We start from the raw sequence: 16734 nt of genomic DNA on the forward strand, positions 1-16734 counted from the left end.
GTGCCGTCCCATGTCGGACGTGCTGTCACCAGGCCTCCCTGTTGGTTGCATTTGCCTCCCTTGTCTGAAGGTAAACTTTAAATTCCATTTCTTGAGTTTATTCTCCATATTGTCCCTGGGATGATCTTTGGCTGACATAATCTTTCTCCAGAACTACAAGCCCTCACCAGCCTTTGTCTTCACCATCGCACCCAGAGCTCTGGCCTGCAACCCGGTCAGCCACTCGCACCAGGGGCGCCCAGCCTGAGGCCTAGTTTTTCATTGCAGTGTGCCGTCCCATGTCGGACGTGCTGTCACCAGGCCTCCCTGTTGGTTGCATTTGCCTCCCTTGTCTGAAGGTAAACTTTAAATTCCATTTCTTGAGTTTATTCTCCATATTGTCCCTGGGATGATCTTTGGCTGACATAATCTTTCTCCTTAACTACAAGCCCTCATCAGCATGTGACTCCAGGCCACCCTGGGGCTCCAGCCAGGGCTCCAGCACTGCTGCCCGGTACCCCACTCTCACCAGGGGGGCCCAGCCTGAGGCCGAGGTTGTCATTGCAGTGTGCCGTCCCACATCGGACGCGCTGTCACCATGCCTCCCTGTTGGTTGCATTTGCCTCCCTTGTCTGAAGGTAAACTTTAAATTCCATTTCTTGAGTTTATTCTCCATATTGTCCCTGGGATGATCTTTGGCTGACATAATCTTTCTCCAGAACTACAAGCCCTCACCAGCCTTTGTCTTCACCATCGCACCAAGAGCTCTGGCCTGCTACCCGGTCAGCCACTGGCACCAGGGGGGCCCAGCCTAAGGCCGAGTTTGTCATTGCAGTGTGCCGTCCCACATCGGACGCGCTGTCACCAGGCCTCCCTGTTGGTTGCATTTGCCTCCCTTGTCTGAAAGTAAACTTTAAATTCCATTTCTTGAGTTTAGTCTCCATATTGTCCCTGGGATGATCTTTGGCTGACATAATCTTTCTCCAGAACTACAAGCCCTCACGAGCCTTTGTCTTCACCATCGCACCCAGAGCTCTGGCCTGCAACCTTGTCACCCACTCGCACCAAGGGGGCCCAGCCTGAGGCCGAGTTTGTCAGTGCAATGTGCTGTCCCATGTCGGACGCGCTGTCACCAGGCCTCCCTGTTGGTTGCATTTGCCTCCCTTGTCTGAAGGTAAACTTTAAATTCCATTTCTTGAGTTTATTCTCCATATTGTCCCTGGGATGATCTTTGGCTGACTTAATCTTGCTCCAGAACTACAAACCCTCACCAGCCTTTGTCTTCAGCACCGCACCAGGAGTTCCGTCAGTGCAACCTCGGTCCCCCACTCACACCAGGGGGGCCCAGCCTGAGGCCGAGGTTGTCATTGCAGTGTGCCGTTCCACATCAGACGCGCTGTCACCAGGCCTCCCTGTTGGTTGCATTTGCCTCCCTTGTCTGAAGGTAAACTTTAAATTCCATTTCTTGAGTTTATTCTCCATATTGTCCCTGGGATGATCTTTGGCTGACATAATCTTTCTCCAGAACTACAAGCCCTCACCAGCTTCTGTCTTCACCATCGCACCCAGAGCTACAGCACTCCAACCCGGTCCCCCACTCACACTAGGGGGGCCCAGCCTGAGGCCGAGTTTGTCATTGCAGTGTGCCGTCCCATGTCGGACAAGTTGTCACCAGGCCTCCCTGTTGGTTGCATTTGCCTCCCTTGTCTGAAGGTAAACTTTAAATTACATTTCTTGAGTTTATTCTCCATATTGTGCCTGGGATGATCTTTGGCTGACATAATCTTTCTCCAGAACTACAAGCCCTCACCAGCCTTTGTCTTCACCATCGCACCCAGAGCTCTGGCCTGCAACCTTGTCACCCACTCGCACCAAGGGGGCCCAGCCTGAGGCCGAGTTTGTCAGTGCAATGTGCTGTCCCATGTCGGACGCGCTGACACCAGGCCTCCCTGTTGGTTGCATTTGCCTCCCTTGTCTGAAGGTAAACTTTAAATTCCATTTCTTGAGTTTATTCTCCATATTGTCCCTGGGATGATCTTTGGCTGACTTAATCTTGCTCCAGAACTACAAATCCTCACCAGCCTTTGTCTTCAGCACCGCACCAGGAGTTCCGTCAGTGCAACCTCGGTCCCCCACTCACACCAGGGGGGCCCAGCCTGAGGCCGAGGTTGTCATTGCAGTGTGCCGTTCCATGTCGGACGCGCTGTCACCAGGCCTCCCTGTTGATTGCATTTGCCTCCCTTGTCTGAAGGTAAACTTTAAATTCCATTTCTTGAGTTTATTCTCCATATTGTCCCTGGGATGATCTACGGCTGACTTTATCTTGCTCCAGAACTACAAGCCCTCACCAGCATGTGACTCCAGGCCAGACCGGGGTTCCAGCCAGGCTTCCAGCACTGCTGCCCGGTCCGCCACCCTCACCAGGGGTGTCCAGCCTTAGGGGGTGGTTGTCGTTGCATTGGGCGTCGCCCTCTCTATCAAGCTTTCCCCAGGCCTCCCTGTTGGTTGCATTTGCCTCCCTTGTCTGAAGGTAAACTTTAAATTACATTTCTTGAGTTTATTCTCCATATTGTCCCTGGGATGATCTTTGGCTGACATAATCTTTCTCCAGAACTACAAGCCCTCACCAGCCTTTGTCTTCACCATCGCACCCAGAGCTCTGGCCTGCAACCCGGTCAGCCACTCGCACCAGGGGGGCCCAGCCTGAGGCCTAGTTTTTCATTGCAGTGTGCCGTCCCATGTCGGACGTGCTGTCACCAGGCCTCCCTGTTGGTTGCATTTGCCTCCCTTGTCTGAAGGTAAACTTTAAATTCCATTTCTTGAGTTTATTCTCCATATTGTCCCTGGGATGATCTTTGGCTGACATAATCTTTCTCCTTAACTACAAGCCCTCATCAGCATGTGACTCCAGGCCACCCTGGGGCTCCAGCCAGGGCTCCAGCACTGCTGCCCGGTACCCCACTCTCACCAGGGGGGCCCAGCCTGAGGCCGAGGTTGTCATTGCAGTGTGCCGTCCCACATCGGACGCGCTGTCACCATGCCTCCCTGTTGGTTGCATTTGCCTCCCTTGTCTGAAGGTAAACTTTAAATTCCATTTCTTGAGTTTATTCTCCATATTGTCCCTGGGATGATCTTTGGCTGACATAATCTTTCTCCAGAACTACAAGCCCTCACCAGCCTTTGTCTTCACCATCGCACCAAGAGCTCTGGCCTGCTACCCGGTCAGCCACTGGCACCAGGGGGGCCCAGCCTAAGGCCGAGTTTGTCATTGCAGTGTGCCGTCCCACATCGGACGCGCTGTCACCAGGCCTCCCTGTTGGTTGCATTTGCCTCCCTTGTCTGAAAGTAAACTTTAAATTCCATTTCTTGAGTTTAGTCTCCATATTGTCCCTGGGATGATCTTTGGCTGACATAATGTTTCTCCAGAACTACAAGCCCTCACAAGCCTTTGTCTCCAGCACCACACCCAGGGCTCCAGCACTGCAACCCGGTCCCCCACTCACACCAGGGGGGCCCAGCCTGAGGCTGATTTTGTCATTGCAGTGTGCCGTCCCACATCGGACGCGCTATCACCAGGCCTCCCTTTCGGTTGCATTTGCCTCCCTTGTCTGAAGGTAAACTTTAAATTCCATTTCTTGAGTTTATTCTCCATATTGTGCCTGGGATGATCTACGGCTGACTTAATCTTGCTCCAGAACTATAAGCCCTCACCAGCATGTGACTCCAGGCCAGACCGGGGCTCCAGCCAGCGCTCCAGCACTGTTTCCCGGTCCCCCACCCTCACCATGGGTGTCCAGCCTTAGGGGGTGGTTGTCGTTGCAGTGGGCGTCACCCTCTCGATCAAGCTTTCCCCAGGCCTCCCTGTTGGTTGCATTTGCCTCCCTTGTCTGAAGGTAAACTTTAAATTACATTTCTTGAGTTTATTCTCCATCTTGTCCCTGGGATGATCTTTGGCTGACATAATCTTTCTCCAGAACTACAAGCCCTCACCAGCCTTTGTCTTCACCATCGCACCCAGAGCTCTGGCCTGCAACCTTGTCACCCACTCGCACCAAGGGGGCCCAGCCTGAGGCCGAGTTTGTCAGTGCAATGTGCTGTCCCATGTCGGACGCGCTGTCACCAGGCCTCCCTGTTGGTTGCATTTGCCTCCCTTGTCTGAAGGTAAACTTTAAATTCCATTTCTTGAGTTTATTCTCCATATTGTCCCTGGGATGATCTTTGGCTGACTTAATCTTGCTCCAGAACTACAAACCCTCACCAGCCTTTGTCTTCAGCACCGCACCAGGAGTTCCGTCAGTGCAACCTCGGTCCCCCACTCACACCAGGGGGCCCCAGCCTGAGGCCGAGGTTGTCATTGCAGTGTGCCGTTCCATGTCGGACGCGCTGTCACCAGGCCTTCCTGTTGGTTGCATTTGCCTCCCTTGTCTGAAGGTAAACTTTAAATTCCATTTCTTGAGTTTATTCTCCATATTGTCCCTGGGATGATCTACGGCTGACTTTATCTTGCTCCAGAACGACAAGCCCTCACCAGCATGTGACTCCAGGCCAGACCGGGGTTCCAGCCAGGCTTCCAGCACTGCTGCCCGGTCCGCCACCCTCACCAGGGGTGTCCAGCCTTTGGGGGTGGTTGTCGTTGCATTGGGCGTCGCCCTCTCTATCAAGCTTTCCCCAGGCCTCCCTGTTGGTTGCATTTGCCTCCCTTGTCTGAAGGTAAACTTTAAATTACATTTCTTGAGTTTATTCTCCATATTGTCCCTGCGATGATCTTTGGCTGACATAATCTTTCTCCAGAACTACAAGCCCTCACCAGCCTTTGTCTTCAGCACCGCACCAGGAGTTCCGCCAGTGCAACCTTGGTCCCCCACCCTCACCAGGGGTGTCCAGCCTTAGGGGGTGGTTATCGTTGCAGTGGGCGTCGCCCTCTTGATCAAGCTTTCACCAGGCCTCCCTGTTGGTTGCATTTGCCTCCCTTGTCTGAAGGTAAACTTTAAATTCCATTTCTTGAGTTTATTCTCCATATTGTCCCTGGGATGATCTTTGGCTGACATAATCTTTCTCCAGAACGACAAGCCCTCACCAGCCTTTGTCTTCACCATCGCACCCAGAGCTTTGGCCTGCAACCCGGTCAGCCACTCGCACCAGGGGGGCCCAGCCTGAGGCCGGGTTTGTCATTGCAGTGTGCCCAGAACTACAAGCCCTCACCAGCCTTTGTCTTCACCATCGCACCCAGAGCTCTGGCCTGCAACCCGGTCACCCACTCGCACCAGGGGGGCCCTGCCTGAGGCCGAGTTTGTCATTGCAGTTTGCCGTCCCTTGTCGGACGCGCTGTCACCAGGCTTCCCTGTTGGTTGCATTTGCCTCCCTTGTCTGAAGGTAAACTTTAAATTCCATTTCTTGAGTTTATTCTCCATATTGTCCCTGGGATGATCTTTGGCTGACATAATCTTTCTCCAGAACTACAAGCCTTCACCAGTCTTTGTCTTCACCATCGCACCCAGAGCTCTGGCCTGCAACCCGGTCAGCCACTCGCACCAGGGGGGCCCAGCCTGAGGCTGAGTTTGTCATTGCAGTGTGCCCAGAACTACAAGCCCTCACCAGCCTTTTTTATTCACCATCGCACCCAGAGCTCTGGCCTGCAACCCGGTCAGCCACTCGCACCAGGGGGGCCCAGCCTGAGGCCGAGTTTGTCATTGCAGTGTGCTCTCCCATGTCGGACGCGCTGTCACCAGGCCTCCCTGTTGGTTGCATTTGCCTCCCTTGTCTGAAGGTAAACTTTAAATTCCATTTCTTGAGTTTATTCTCCATATTGTCCCTGGGATGATCTACGGCTGACTTAATCTTGCTCCAGAACTACAAGCCCTCACCAGCATGTGACTCCAGGCCACCCTGGGGCTCCAGCCAGGGCTCCAGCACTGCTGCCCGGTCCCCCACTCTCACCAGGGGTGCCCAGCCTTAGGGGGTGGTTGTCGTTGCAGTGGGCGTCGCCCTCTCGATCAAGCTTTCCCCAGGCCTCCCTGTTGGTTGCATTTGCCTCCCTTGTCTGAAGGTAAACTTTAAATTCCATTTCTTGAGTTTATTCTCCATATTGTCCCTGGGATGATCTTTGGCTGACATAATCTTTCTCCAGAACTACAAGCCCTCACCAGCCTTTGTCTTCACCATCGCACCCAGAGCTCTGGCCTGCAACCCGGTCAGCCACTCGCACCAGGGGGGCCCAGCCTGAGGCTGAGTTTGTCATTGCAGTGTGCCCAGAACGACAAGCCCTCACCAGCCTTTGTCTTCACCATCGCACCCAGAGCTCTGGCCTGCAACCTGGTCAGCCACTCGCACCAGGGGGGCCCAGCCTGAGGCCGAGTTTGTCATTGCAGTGTGCTCTCCCATGTCGGACGCGCTGTCACCAGGCCTCCCTGTTGGTTGCATTTGCCTCCCTTGTCTGAAGGTAAACTTTAAATTCCATTTCTTGAGTTTATTCTCCATATTGTCCCTGGGATGATCTACGGCTGACATAATCTTGCTCCAGAACTACAAGCCCTCACCAGCTTTTGACTCCAGGCCACCCTGGGGCTCCAGCCAGGGCTCCAGCACTGCTGCCCGGTCCCCCACTCTCACCAGGGGTGCCCAGCCTTAGGGGGTGGTTGTCGTTGCAGTGGGCGTTGCCCTCTCGATCAAGCTTTCCCCAGGCCTCCCTGTTGGTTGCATTTGCCTCCCTTGTCTGAAGGTAAACTTTAAATTCCATTTCTTGAGTTTATTCTCCATATTGTCCCTGGGATGATCTTTGGCTGACATAATCTTTCTCCAGAACGACAAGCCCTCACCAGCCTTTGTCTTCACCATCGCACCCAGAGCTCTGGCCTGCAACCCGGTCAGCCACTCGCACCAGGGGGGCCCAGCCTGAGGCCGAGGTTGTCATTGCAGTGTGCCGCCTCACGTCGGACGAGCTGTCACCAGGCCTCCCTGTTGGTTGCATTTGCCTCCCTTGTCTGAAGGTAAACTTTAAATTACATTTCTTGAGTTTATTCTCCATATTGTCCCTGGGATGATCTTTGGCTGACTTAATCTTGCTCCAGAACTACAAGCCCTCACAAGTCTTTGTCTCCAGCACCACACCCAGGGCTCCAGCACTGCAACCCGGTCCCCCACTCACACCGGGGGGGCCCAATCTGAGGCTGATTTTGTCTTTGCAGTCTGCCGTCCCATGTCGGACGCGCTGTCACCAGGCCTCCTTGTTGGTTGCATTTGCCTCCCTTGTCTGAAGGTAAACTTTAAATTCCATTTCTTGAGTTTATTCTCCATATTGTCCCTGGGATGATCTTTGGCTGACATAATCTTTCTCCAGAACTACAAGCCCTCACCAGCCTTTGTCTTCACCATCGCACCCAGAGCTCTGGCCTGCAACCCGGTCAGCCACTCGCACCAGGGGGGCCCAGCCTGAGGCCTAGTTTTTCATTGCAGTGTGCCGTCCCATGTCGGACGTGCTGTCACCAGGCCTCCCTGTTGGTTGCATTTGCCTCCCTTGTCTGAAGGTAAACTTTAAATTCCATTTCTTGAGTTTATTCTCCATATTGTCCCTGGGATGATCTTTGGCTGACATAATCTTTCTCCTTAACTACAAGCCCTCACCAGCATGTGACTCCAGGCCACCCTGGGGCTCCAGCCAGGGCTCCAGGACTGCTGCCCGGTACCCCACTCTCACCAGGGGGGCCCAGCCTGAGGCCGAGGTTGTCATTGCAGTGTGCCGTCCCACATCGGACGCGCTGTCACCATGCCTCCCTGTTGGTTGCATTTGCCTCCCTTGTCTGAAGGTAAACTTTAAATTCCATTTCTTGAGTTTATTCTCCATATTGTCCCTGGGATGATCTTTGGCTGACATAATCTTTCTCCAGAACTACAAGCCCTCACCAGCCTTTGTCTTCACCATTGCACCCAGAGCTCTGGTCTGCTACCCGGTCAGCCACTGGCACCAGGGGGGCCCAGCCTAAGGCCGAGTTTGTCATTGCAGTGTGCCGTCCCATGTCGGACGCGCTGTCATCAGGCCTCCTTTTTGGTTGCATTTGCCTCCCTTGTCTGAAGGTAAATTTTAAATTCCATTTCTTGAGTTTATTCTCCATATTGTCCCTTGGATGATCTTTGGCTGACATAATCTTTTTCCAGAACTACAAGCCCTCACCAGCCTTTGTCTTCAGCACCGCACCAGGATTTCTGCCAGTGCAACCTCGGTCCCCCACTCGCACCAGGGGGGCCCAGCCTGAGGCCGAGGTTGTCATTGCAGTGTGCCGCCTCACGTCGGACGAGCTGTCACCAGGCCTCCCTGTTGGTTGCATTTGCCTCCCTTGTCTGAAGGTAAACTTTAAATTCCATTTCTTGAGTTTATTCTCCATATTGTCCCTGGGATGATCTACGGCTGACTTAATCTTGCTCCAGAACTACAAGCCCTCACCAGCATGTGACTCCAGGCCACCCTGGGGCTCCAGCCAGGGCTCCAGCACTGCTGCCCGGTCCCCCACTCTCACCAGGGGTGCCCAGCCTTAGGGGGTGGTTGTCGTTTCAGTGGGCGTCGCCCTCTCGATCAAGCTTTCCCCAGGCCTCCCTGTTGGTTGCATTTGCCTCCCTTGTCTGAAGGTAAACTTTAAATTCCATTTCTTGAGTTTATTCTCCATATTGTCCCTGGGATGATCTTTGGCTGACATAATCTTTCTCCAGAACGACAAGCCCTCACCAGCCTTTGTCTTCACCATCGCACCCAGAGCTTTGTCCTGCAACCCGGTCAGCCACTCGCACCAGGGGGGCCCAGCCTGAGGCCGGGTTTGTCATTGCAGTGTGCCCAGAACTACAAGCCCTCACCAGCCTTTGTCTTCACCATCGCACCCAGAGCTCTGGCCGCAACCCGGTCACCCACTCGCACCAGGGGGGCCCTGCCTGAGGCCGAGTTTGTCATTGCAGTTTGCCGTCCCTTGTCGGACGCGCTGTCACCAGGCCTCCCTGTTGGTTGCATTTTCCTCCCTTGTCTGAAGGTAAACTTTAAATTCCATTTCTTGAGTTGATTCTACATATTGTCCCTGGGATGATATTTGGCTGACATAATCTTTCTCCAGAACTACAAGCCCTCACCAACCTTTGTCTTCAGCACCGCACCAGGATTTCTGCCAGTGCAAACTCGGTCCCCCACTCGCACCAGGGGGGCCCAGCCTGAGGCCGAGGTTGTCATTGCAGTGTGCCGTCCCACATCGGACGCGCTGTCACCAGGCCTCCCTGTTGATTGCATTTGCCTCCCTTGTCTGAAAGTAAACTTTAAATTCCATTTCTTGAGTGTAGTCTCCAAATTGTCCCTGGGATGATCTTTGGCTGACATAATCTTTCTCCAGAACTACAAGCCCTCACAAGCCTTTGTCTCCAGCACCACACCCAGGGCTCCAGCACTGCAACCCGGTCCCCCACTCACACCAGGGGGGCCCAGCCTGAGGCTGATTTTGTCATTGCAGTGTGCCGTCCCACATCGGACGCGCTGTCCCCAGGCCTCCCTTTCGGTTGCATTTGCCTCCCTTGTCTGAAGGTAAACTTTAAATTCCATTTCTTGAGTTTATTCTCCATATTGTGCCTGGGATGATCTACGGCTGACTTAATCTTGCTCCAGAACTATAAGCCCTCACCAGCATGTGACTCCAGGCCAGACCGGGGCTCCAGCCAGCGCTCCAGCACTGTTTCCCGGTCCCCCACTTTCACCATGGGTGTCCAGCCTTAGGGGGTGGTTGTCGTTGCATTGGGCGTCACCCTCTCGATCAAGCTTTCGCAGGCCTCCCTGTTGGTTGCATTTGCCTCCCTTGTCTGAAGGTAAACTTTAAATTACATTTCTTGAGTTTATTCTCCATATTGTCCCTGGGATGATCTTTGGCTGACATAATCTTTCTCCAGAACTACAAGCCCTCACCAGCCTTTGTCTTCACCATCGCACCCAGAGCTCTGGCCTGCAACCTTGTCCCCCACTCGCACCAAGGGGGCCCAGCCTGAGGCCGAGTTTGTCAGTGCAATGTGCTGTCCCATGTCGGACGCGCTGTCACCAGGCCTCCCTGTTGGTTGCATTTGCCTCCCTTGTCTGAAGGTAAACTTTAAATTCCGTTTCTTGAGTTTATTCTCCATATTGTGCCTGGGATGATCTTTGGCTGACATAATCTTTCTCCAGAACTACAAGCCCTCACCAGCCTTTGTCTTCACCATCACACCCAGAGCTCTGGCCTGCAACCCGGTCACCCACTCGCACCAAGGGGGCCCAGCCTGAGGCCGAGTTTGTCATTGCAGTGTGCCGTTCCATGTCGGACGCGCTGTCACCAGGCCTCCCTGTTGGTTGCATTTGCCTCCCTTGTCTGAAGGTAAACTTTAAATTCCATTTCTTGAGTTTATTCTCCATATTGTCCCTGGGATGATCTTTGGCTGACATAATCTTTCTCCAGAACTACAAGCCCTCACCAGCCTTTGTCTTCACCATCGCACCCAGAGCTCTGGCCTGCAACCCGGTCAGCCACTCGCACCAGGGGGGCCCAGCCTGAGGCCTAGTTTTTCATTGCAGTGTGCCGTCCCATGTCGGACGTGCTGTCACCAGGCCTCCCTGTTGGTTGCATTTGCCTCCCTTGTCTGAAGGTAAACTTTAAATTCCATTTCTTGAGTTTATTCTCCATATTGTCCCTGGGATGATCTTTGGCTGACATAATCTTTCTCCTTAACTACAAGCCCTCACCAGCATGTGACTCCAGGCCACCCTGGGGCTCCAGCCAGGGCTCCAGCACTGCTGCCCGGTACCCCACTCTCACCAGGGGGGCCCAGCCTGAGGCCGAGGTTGTCATTGCAGTGTGCCGTCCCACATCGGACGCGCTGTCACCAGGCCTCCCTGTTGGTTGCATTTGCCTCCCTTGTCTGAAGGTAAACTTTAAATTCCATTTCTTGAGTTTATTCTCCATATTGTCCCTGGGATGATCTTTGGCTGACATAATCTTTCTCCAGAACTACAAGCCCTCACCAGCCTTTGTCTTCACCATCGCACCCAGAGCTCTGGCCTGCTACCCGGTCAGCCACTGGCACCAGGGGGGCCCAGCCTAAGGCCGAGTTTGTCATTGCAGTGTGCCGTCCCATGTCGGACGCGCTGTCATCAGGCCTCCTTTTTGGTTGCATTTGCCTCCCTTGTCTGAAGGTAAACTTTAAATTCCATTTCTTGAGTTTATTCTCCATATTGTCCCTGGGATGATCTTTGGCTGACATAATCTTTTTCCAGAACTACAAGCCCTCACCAGCCTTTGTCTTCAGCACCGCACCAGGATTTCTGCCAGTGCAACCTCGGTCCCCCACTCGCACCAGGGGGGCCCAGCCTGAGGCCGAGGTTGTCATTGCAGCTTGCCGTTCCACGTCGGACGAGCTGTCACCAGGCCTCCCTGTTGGTTGCATTTGCCTCCCTTGTCTGAAGGTAAACTTTAAATTCCATTTCTTGTGTTTATTCTCCATATTGTCCCAGGGATGATCTTTGGCTGACTTAATCTTGCTCCAGAACGACAAGCCCTCACAAGTCTTTGTCTCCAGCACCACACCCAGGGCTTCAGCACTGCAACCCGGTTCCCCACTCACACCAGGGGGGCCCAGCCTGAGGCTGATTTTGTCATTGCAGTCTGCCGTCCCATGTCGGACGCGCTGTCCCCAGGCTTCCCTGTTGGTTGCATTTGCCTCCCTTGTCTGAAGGTAAACTTTAAATTCCATTTCTTGAGTTTATTCTCCATATTGTCCCTGGGATGATCTTTGGCTGACATAATCTTTCTCCAGAACTACAAGCCCTCACCAGCCTTTGTCTTCACCATCGCACCCAGAGCTCTGGCCTGCAACCCGGTCAGCCACTCGCACCAGGGGGGCCCAGCCTGAGGCTGAGTTTGTCATTGCAGTGTGCCCAGAACGACAAGCCCTCACCAGCCTTTGTCTTCACCATCGCACCCAGAGCTCTGGCCTGCAACCTGGTCAGCCACTCGCACCAGGGGGGCCCAGCCTGAGGCCGAGTTTGTCATTGCAGTGTGCTCTCCCATGTCGGACGCGCTGTCACCAGGCCTCCCTGTTGGTTGCATTTGCCTCCCTTGTCTGAAGGTAAACTTTAAATTCCATTTCTTGAGTTTATTCTCCATATTGTCCCTGGGATGATCTACGGCTGACTTAATCTTGCTCCAGAACTACAAGCCCTCACCAGCTTTTGACTCCAGGCCACCCTGGGGCTCCAGCCAGGGCTCCAGCACTGCTGCCCGGTCCCCCACTCTCACCAGGGGTGCCCAGCCTTAGGGGGTGGTTGTCGTTGCAGTGGGCGTTGCCCTCTCGATCAAGCTTTCCCCAGGCCTCCCTGTTGGTGGCATTTGCCTCCCTTGTCTGAAGGTAAACTTTAAATTCCATTTCTTGAGTTTATTCTCCATATTGTCCCTGGGATGATCTTTGGCTGACATAATCTTTCTCCAGAACGACAAGCCCTCACCAGCCTTTGTCTTCACCATCGCACCCAGAGCTCTGGCCTGCAACCCGGTCAGCCACTCGCACCAGGGGGGCCCAGCCTGAGGCCGAGGTTGTCATTGCAGTGTGCCGCCTCACGTCGGACGAGCTGTCACCAGGCCTCCCTGTTGGTTGCATTTGCCTCCCTTGTCTGAAGGTAAACTTTAAATTACATTTCTTGAGTTTATTCTCCATATTGTCCCTGGGATGATCTTTGGCTGACTTAATCTTGCTCCAGAACTACAAGCCCTCACAAGTCTTTGTCTCCAGCACCACACCCAGGGCTCCAGCACTGCAACCCGGTCCCCCACTCACACCGGGGGGGCCCAATCTGAGGCTGATTTTGTCTTTGCAGTCTGCCGTCCCATGTCGGACGCGCTGTCACCAGGCCTCCTTGTTGGTTGCATTTGCCTCCCTTGTCTGAAGGTAAACTTTAAATTCCATTTCTTGAGTTTATTCTCCATATTGTCCCTGGGATGATCTTTGGCTGACATAATCTTTCTCCAGAACTACAAGCCCTCACCAGCCTTTGTCTTCACCATCGCACCCAGAGCTCTGGCCTGCAACCCGGTCAGCCACTCGCACCAGGGGGGCCCAGCCTAAGGCCTAGTTTTTCATTGCAGTGTGCCGTCCCATGTCGGACGTGCTGTCACCAGGCCTCCCTGTTGGTTGCATTTGCCTCCCTTGTCTGAAGGTAAACTTTAAATTCCATTTCTTGAGTTTATTCTCCATATTGTCCCTGGGATGATCTTTGGCTGACATAATCTTTCTCCTTAACTACAAGCCCTCACCAGCATGTGACTCCAGGCCACCCTGGGGCTCCAGCCAGGGCTCCAGCACTGCTGCCCGGTACCCCACTCTCACCAGGGGGGCCCAGCCTGAGGCCGAGGTTGTCATTGCAGTGTGCCGTCCCACATCGGACGCGCTGTCACCATGCCTCCCTGTTGGTTGCATTTGCCTCCCTTGTCTGAAGGTAAACTTTAAATTCCATTTCTTGAGTTTATTCTCCATATTGTCCCTGGGATGATCTTTGGCTGACATAATCTTTCTCCAGAACTACAAGCCCTCACCAGCCTTTGTCTTCACCATCGCACCCAGAGCTCTGGCCTGCTACCCGGTCAGCCACTGGCACCAGGGGGGCCCAGCCTAAGGCCGAGTTTGTCATTGCAGTGTGCCGTCCCATGTCGGACGCGCTGTCATCAGGCCTCCTTTTTGGTTGCATTTGCCTCCCTTGTCTGAAGGTAAACTTTAAATTCCATTTCTTGAGTTTATTCTCCATATTGTCCCTGGGATGATCTTTGGCTGACATAATCTTTTTCCAGAACTACAAGCCCTCACCAGCCTTTGTCTTCAGCACCGCACCAGGATTTCTGCCAGTGCAACCTCGGTCCCCCACTCGCACCAGGGGGGCCCAGCCTGAGGCCGAGGTTGTCATTGCAGCTTGCCGTTCCACGTCGGACGAGCTGTCACCAGGCCTCCCTGTTGGTTGCATTTGCCTCCCTTGTCTGAAGGTAAACTTTAAATTCCATTTCTTGAGTTTATTCTCCATATTGTCCCTGGGATGATCTTTGGCTGACTTAATCTTGCTCCAGAACTACAAGCCCTCACAAGTCTTTGTCTCTAGGACCACACCCAGGGCTCCAGCACTGCAACCCGGTCCCCCACTCACACCGGGGGGGCCAAACCTGAGGCTGATTTTGTCTTTGCAGTCTGCCGTCCCATGTCGGACGCGCTGTCACCAGGCCTCCTTGTTTGTTGCATTTGCCTCCCTTGTCTGAAGGTAAACTTTAAATTCCATTTCTTGAGTTTATTCTCCATATTGTCCCTGGGATGATCTTTGGCTGACATAATCTTTCTCCAGAACTACAAGCCCTCACCAGCCTTTGTCTTCACCATCGCACCCAGAGCTCTAGCCTGCAACCCGGTCAGCCACTCGCACCAGGGGGGCCCAGCCTGAGGCCTAGTTTTTCATTGCAGTGTGCCGTCCCATGTCGGACGTGCTGTCACCTGGCCTCCCTGTTGGTTGCATTTGCCTCCCTTGTCTGAAGGTAAACTTTAAATTCCATTTCTTGAGTTTATTCTCCATATTGTCCCTGGGATGATCTTTGGCTGACATAATCTTTCTCCAGAACTACAAGCCCTCACCAGCCTTTGTCTTCACCATCGCACCCAGAGCTCTGGCCTGCAACCCGGTCAGCCACTCTCACCAGGGGGGCCCAGCCTGAGGCCTAGTTTTTCATTGCAGTGTGCCGTCCCATGTCGGACGTGCTGTCACCAGGCCTCCCTGTTGGTTGCATTTGCCTCCCTTGTCTGAAGGTAAACTTTAAATTCCATTTCTTGAGTTTATTCTCCATATTGTCCTTGGGATGATCTTTGGCTGACATAATCTTTCTCCTTAACTACAAGCCCTCACCAGCATGTGACTCCAGGCCACCCTGGGGCTCCAGCCAGGGCTCCAGCACTGCTGCCCGGTACCCCACTCTCACCAGGGGGGCCCAGCCTGAGGCCGAGGTTGTCATTGCAGTGTGCCGTCCCACATCGGACGCGCTGTCACCATGCCTCCCTGTTGGTTGCATTTGCCTCCCTTGTCTGAAGGTAAACTTTAAATTCCATTTCTTGAGTTTATTCTCCATATTGTCCCTGGGATGATCTTTGGCTGACATAATCTTTCTCCAGAACGACAAGCCCTCACCAGCCTTTGTCTTCACCATCGCACCCAGAGCTCTGGCCTGCTACCCGGTCAGCCACTGGCACCAGGGGGGCCCAGCCTAAGGCCGAGTTTGTCATTGCAGTGTGCCGTCCCATGTCGGACGCGCTGTCATCAGGCCTCCTTTTTGGTTGCATTTGCCTCCCTTGTCTGAAGGTAAACTTTAAATTCCATTTCTTGAGTTTATTCTCCATATTGTCCCTGGGATGATCTTTGTCTGACATAATCTTTTTCAAGAACTACAAGCCCTCACCAGCCTTTGTCTTCAGCACCGAACCAGGATTTCTGCCAGTGCAACCTCGGTCCCCCACTCGCACCAGGGGGGCCCAGCCTGAGGCCGAGGTTGTCATTGCAGCTTGCCGTTCCACGTGGGACGAGCTGTCACCAGGCCTCCCTGTTGGTTGCATTTGCCTCCCTTGTCTGAAGGTAAACTTTAAATTCCATTTCTTGTGTTTATTCTCCATATTGTCCCAGGGATGATCTTTGGCTGACTTAATCTTGCTCCAGAACTACAAGCCCTCACAAGTCTTTGTCTCCAGCACCACACCCAGGGCTCCAGCACTGCAACCCGGTTCCCCACTCACACCAGGGGGGCCCAGCCTGAGGCTGATTTTGTCATTGCAGTGTGCCGTCCCATGTCGGACGCGCTGTCCCCAGGCTTCCCTGTTGGTTGCATTTGCCTCCCTTGTCTGAAGGTAAACTTTAAATTCCATTTCTTGAGTTTATTCTCCATATTGTCCCTGGGATGATCTTTGGCTGACATAATCTTTCTCCAGAACTACAAGCCCTCACCAGCCTTTGTCTTCACCATCGCACCCAGAGCTCTGGCCTGAAACCCGGTCAGCCACTCGCACCAGGGGGGCCCATCCTGAGGCTGAGTTTGTCATTGCAGTGTGCCCAGAACTACAAGCCCTCACCAGCCTTTGTCTTCACCATCGCACCCAGAGCTCTGGCCTGCAACCTGGTCAGCCACTCGCACCAGGGGGGCCCAGCCTGAGGCCGAGTTTGTCATTGCAGTGTGCTCTCCCATGTCGGACGCGCTGTCACCAGGCCTCCCTGTTGGTTGCATTTGCCTCCCTTGTCTGAAGGTAAACTTTAAATTCCATTTCTTGAGTTTATTCTCCATATTGTCCCTGGGATGATCTACGGCTGACTTAATCTTGCTCCAGAACTACAAGCCCTCACCAGCATGTGACTCCAGGCCACCCTGGGGCTCCAGCCAGGGCTCCAGCACTGCTGCCCGGTCCCCCACTCTCACCAGGGGTGCCCAGCCTTAAGGGGTGGTTGTCGTTTCAGTGGGCGTCGCCCTCTCGATCAAGCTTTCCCCAGGCCTCCCTGTTGGTTGCATTTGCCTCCCTTGTCTGAAGGTAAACTTTAAATTACATTTCTTGAGTTTATTCTCCATATTGTCCCTGGGATGATCTTTGGCTGACATAATCTTTCTCCAGAACTACAAGCCCTCACCAGCCTTTGTCTTCACCATCGCACCCAGAGCTCTGGCCTGCTACCCGGTCAGCCACTGGCACCAGGGGGGCCCAGCCTAAGGC

Source organism: Nelusetta ayraudi, unplaced genomic scaffold, assembly GCF_046127955.1.
Source record: "Nelusetta ayraudi isolate G7.1 ecotype Tasmania unplaced genomic scaffold, CSIRO-AGI_Nayr_v1 ptg000044l, whole genome shotgun sequence".
Taxonomy (NCBI): domain Eukaryota; kingdom Metazoa; phylum Chordata; class Actinopteri; order Tetraodontiformes; family Monacanthidae; genus Nelusetta; species Nelusetta ayraudi.